Source organism: Nannospalax galili, unplaced genomic scaffold (assembly GCF_000622305.1).
Source record: "Nannospalax galili isolate Female #2095 unplaced genomic scaffold, S.galili_v1.0 scaffold600, whole genome shotgun sequence".
In the NCBI taxonomy this organism is placed as follows: domain Eukaryota; kingdom Metazoa; phylum Chordata; class Mammalia; order Rodentia; family Spalacidae; genus Nannospalax; species Nannospalax galili.
The window spans coordinates 7,846,024-7,851,643 of NW_008348789.1; the positions used below are offsets into that span (position 1 = coordinate 7,846,024).

A 5,620-nucleotide genomic window follows, 5' to 3' on the forward strand; every position below is an offset into this window, starting at 1 on the left:
ATTTTCCCATAATGTTATGCAGAAAGAAGTTTTAGGTACATTATATTCATCTTATTACTAATATTTTCTCTCCATTCACAAAAGAAAAAAGTACTGAGCATCACTAGTTACATAAAAGTATAAAAAGTATGAAAAGTTTAAGATGCATTTGGAAATCTCAAATTTGTATTTTTTTCTTTTTAAAAAATATTATTTTTATTTTCTGTGTATGATTGTATTAACTGCATGTAGGTAGGTGCACCCGTGTCACTCAGTGCCTGCAGAAGTCAGAAGAAAGCATCAGGTCCTCTGGAACTGAAGCTATGGCCAGTTTTTAGCAGCCATGGGGATGCCGATTTTGACTTGAACCCGGGTCCTCTGCAAGAGCAGTCAGTGCTCTTAAACGCCGAGCAATCTTTCCAGTCCACTGCATTTTTTCCATAAATAATTCTACAGCTCATTCATATTGCTATGGTACATTGTCATTGTCACTTCAGTGTAAAAACAGCCATTTAAGTATTTTCAACACCTATGAAATCCCTATAATAGTTGAGATATTGCTATATAAATGAATGTGAACATGATTAGTAACACATACTTCATCAAAATATATGACATGGTGTGTTATTTAATGATTTTGCATATTTCTAACTATACAGGCTCTATTACAATAATTTCCTTTACTTAGTTAATCAGATTAAAATATATCACATATAGATAAAATGTCATGAAATAATGTAAAATATATTCTTCTGTGTTATCAATATCTATACCGTATTTTCTATTTAGATACAAAAAGTTAAATACTATTACTTATATATTAATAAACAAAGCATGCATTAAAAGAAATGGGCTCAGCAATGACATGTCGGAATCCTCAAGTCCTTTCTACCTTTGCAGTATAGCCAGAGTTGGAGCACACCAGAGGAAACAAGAGCCACTCGGAAGCCACACAGCAAAGCAGCGGTTGCCTTCCTTCAGTCCCAGCAGCTGAATGCAGCCATGGCTGACACGTTCTTGGAGCACCTGTGCCTCCTGGACTTTGACTCTGCACCTATCACGGCCTATAACACTGGAATCATCTACATCATTGGCCCTGCTTCCCATCTGTGGAGATGCTGAAGGAGATGATTAAGTGTGGAATGAGTGTTGCTCGTCTGAACTTCTCTCATGGAACTCATGAGTACCATGCGGAAAACATCAAGAAGGTGTAGACAGCCACAGAAAGCTTTGTGTCTGATTCTATTCTCTACCAGCCAGTTGCTGTGGTTTAGGACATTAAGGGACCTGAGATCTGGACTGGACTTATCGAGGACAGCCACACTGCTGAAGTGAGGCAGAAGAAGGGAAACACTCTGAAGATCACCCTGAATAACTGCCTACATGGAAAATGTGATGAGAACATTCTATGGCTGGACTACAAGAACGTTTGCAAGGTGGTGGAGGTGGGTACCAAGGCCTATGTGAATGACCGGCTTATTTTGCTGCAGGTGAAGGAGAAAGGTGAAGACTTCCTGGTGACCAAGGTGGAAAATGGTGGCTCATTGGTCAGCAAGAAGGGAGTGGACCTTCTCTGAACTGCTGTGGACCTCCTTGCTGTATCAGAAAAGGGCCTGAAGTTTGGAATGGAGTGGGATGTAGACATGGTGTTTGCATCTTTCATCCTGAAGGCTGCAGATGTGCATGAAGTTGGGAAGGTCCTGGGAGAGAAAGGAAAGACCATCAAGGTTATCAGCAAACTCGCGAATCATGGAGTTCACAGGTTTGATGAGATCCTGGAGGGCAGTGATGGGATCATGGCGGCCTGTGGTGATTTGGGCATTGAGATTCCTGAAGAAAATGCCTCCCTTGCTCATAAAATGTTGATTGGGCAATGCAACCAAGCTGGAAAGTCTGTCATTTGTGACACACAGATGCTGGAGAGAGTGATCAAGAAGCCCCGCCCCACCCGGGCTGAGGGCAGCGATGTGGCCAACGCTGTGGTGGATGGAGCTGACTACATCATGCTATATGGAAAAACAGTCAAAGGGGACTGTCCTCTGGGCCTGTTTACATGCAGCACCTTATTGCCCATGAGGCAGAGATTGCCATCAACAACTTGCAAGAACTCTGATGCCTGGTGCCCATTACCAGCAACCCCAAAGAAGCTGCTGTGGTGGGCTCAGTGCAAGTCTCCTTCAAGTGCTACAGTGGGGCCTTTATCCTACTCACCAAGTCTGACAGGTGTGTTCACCAGATAGTCCAATACTGCCCAGGTTCCCCATCATTGCTGTGACAAAAAATCCTCAGACAGCTTGCCAGGCCCATTTGTACCATGTCATCTTCCCTGTGCTTTTAGGATGCAGTCCAGAATCCTGGGCTGAGGATGTAGACCTGCAGGTGAACTTGGCCATGAATGTTGGCAGAGCCTGAGGCTTTTTCAAGAAGGGAGAGGTTGCCATTGTGCCAACTAGGTGACACCCTGACTTCTCCAATATCATGCATGTGTTGTGGTGGTCCACTGGAGCCCTTCTTCCAGCCCCTGTCCATCTCCCTCCCCTAAACTATCCATTATTCCAGCATCACTTGTAGTGCTCACTCTGGGCTATAGCGTGACACTGATGGGCTGGGACACAAGGAAAGTTAAGGCCTCTATGAAACATGGCACAGAGTCAGGCTGACCATCCTGTGGCCCTGCCCAAGCCAAGGATGAAGGAGGAATGCAGGATTGGAGGCCCTCTGAAGTTATGACAAGAGGTCAGCAACATCTCTGTGTACTTTGTTCCTATAGAAAGTGTTGTCCAGAGGACTGCCAGCCCTGGCCTAGAGTCAGGAGAGAGCAGCTAGCAAGGGTAGGGGCCTAGGGCCCAGGGCCGAGGTTCCAGTGTAGATAGCCTTTGGCCCTGGCCTATACCTGGTTCTGGCACAGCCTCCCCACTTCCTCCTTGAGCACTGTGCTCTTCTGTTCCTGCATTCTGCTCAGCAGCTGCTGCAGACAAACACTCCATGGCCCTTCCAGTTTCCCAACTACTGCAACCATCTCCAGGCCTGTTGCTATAGAGCAATAAACAGCAGCTGAATTTAAAAAAAAAAAAGAAAGAAAGAAAGAAAAAGAAAGAAAGAGAAAAAAGAAACAGGGGAAACTGAAAACAGAGGGACCTGGGGGTGACTCAGTAAAGAACTTTCCTTGCAAGCATGATGACCTGGGTTGAATCCAAATCCCATGTACAAATGATATTTGTGATCACACACATGCTTGGAATCATAACTCTCAGGAGGAAGAGACAAGAGAATTCCCAGTGATTAATGGCCAGTTAATTTAGCTTAATTGATGAACTCCAGGCCAAAAATACATCCTATCTCAAAGACGGTGGGTGGTATCCTTGAGAATCCTATATCATACTCCAGCCTACAGAGGTATGGACACACATGAGTATGTCATCTGCACATACTCATGTATCTGCATACACATAAGCGTGCAACATGGATGCGTAAAAATAAAGGAGAAAATAACTATAAATCAGCATATCTTTATCAATTTATTTACAAATCTAACGAACTAAAACATAATTTAATTTATTTCCCCAACACATGCAAAGGAGTAGGTTAACCACAACACAACAAAACAAAAATACAGAACATTTTCGAATATAAAAATATTAAACTGTGAACACACATTCGAGTATTGATTTTGATTTGGGTTTTCTTTAAAAAATGAATGTATCACACACACATACACACACAAACATTTTTTTTTCTTTTTATTTAACTGTATAGATTGGAAATAAATTTTATTGGAGAAAGGTTCATGTATTGAAGGTGCATGATTTATCATATGGTGTTTGACTGAAGAGATTAGTCTCAATGATGGTTCTCAGAATGTGGTGGCCTTAGACAGGTGGTGGAAACAAGGAAGGAATATAAGTTGGAAAGAATAAGTCACTGCCATGTGTTGTTCAAGTACCTATGTGGCCCCTGTGGATTGCTGCTTGATCTGTTGGTTCTATTTGCCATGACTTGAGCAACTTTGTTTCAACACATCCTTCCTCCATGGTGATTTGTCTCAACATGGGCTAATACCCTTGGAGACAACAAAGCAGAAACTAAAATAGCTGAAATGATAAATTAAATTTCTGTTAAACTATTTCAAGTATTTTTCAGAGTGATATAAGGTCTAACACAGACTCATTAAGAATTGTTGTCAGTGAAAACTGTGAAATAACAGGTGTGAGTGTTCCACTGGAGGGGGGGGGCAGGGACATGTAGGAGGCTGCATTGTGTGTGAGGGAGCAGGAGAGGATAGATGGTGAGAGGAGGGTGTTATTGGGAGGAGGGTGGGTTATGGGGGCACTGGGATGGGAGGAAAAGAGTAGAGATGAATGAATCTTGGGGGTGCTAGGGAACCCACAGGGAAAGGTGATGCCCCTGTAACACCCTGAGAGATGTGCATACAGTGTCTAAATATTAGTGCGTATGTCTACATGGGGGGTGTTTGGCAAGGAACATAGTGCCAGACAGAAGAGACCGCACTTTGAGTGGTTGGTGAGAATGGTCCAAGAGACTCCCAAAATAGCACAGGTTATTGGCAAAGCTCTGACTTTTCTCCCAGAACTAGAAGATAAGACCCTACTGCTGAAGATAGGATGTACTTCAGATACAGGACTTGGAGCAATGGAGCAGGAACTGACCTGGAAACATTCTATCTGAAGTTTGACTCTCATAATACTAAATGATAATATGGAAACTGATGAGCCATCTCTCCAACCTGACAAAGAAAATCTTAAATAACTCTTACAAAATAAAACCAGAACACACCAAGGGAGAAAAATAATCAAGGGACAAATCCAGCCCTAAAGCCTAATAAACATAGTGACTAGCATGGCAAACTACCTCTAATGCTGCAGTAGTGGTACTGTTATCTGTGTGTGGGGCGGGGCAATTAACAGCTGTCTAACTGGAATTAAAGCCCTCTCAATGGGAGGGAACTCATGGGTGGCACTTTAAACTCAGCCAAACACACATGACTGGGGAAGACATAGATCCTAGAGAAATTTTATCATATTTTTAAACAATTGAAATTTCATGCCATGTGCTAAATATGGATCCTTATATTTACAGATAAACATATCATACACCACTCATCAAAGCAGCTTCTTTTTGCAATAGATGTAGGCTACTGCAGAATCCCAGAATTGGTCAGACACAGAGAATATTCGTCTGAAAGATGGCCGTCTTAGGTGACACATCTACCGTTGAACCTCTACACCTAAGGCTAATGTATCATAGCAAAACAAAGGGTAGAGAGAAAAAAAAATGCATCCTTCAACTCTCACCATTGAAGGCTCCTTATACAACAGAGAGTGATGCATACAGAAGGCCACAAGTGGCCACGTTTTAAAGAATAAGAAACTGCAGCCTGTGTGTCTCTTGGTGAAATGCCCATATTAAGCCTCACCCATGACTCAGGGACCATTGCAGAGGAGGGGGCAGAAAGGTTGTTAGAACTAGGGCTGGTTCATGAACACAGGAAAGCAGAGGCTTTCAGGTCCCTGGAATCTTACACATGTGAACTTGTGGCAATGAAGGCATGGAGCACGGGATACATGCGAACTCAATTAGACATAGGCCCGGTGTGGAGCCAGGGAAATGCAGCGGGGCTGCC

General features: G+C 43.1%; 1 pseudogene; it reads left to right on the top strand.

Annotated features, from left to right (window-relative positions):
* Positions 1 to 2,436, top strand: part of LOC103744294 — a 46,361-nt pseudogene extending 43,925 nt beyond the window's left edge.
* Positions 2,437 to 5,620: the final 3,184 nt, after the last annotated feature.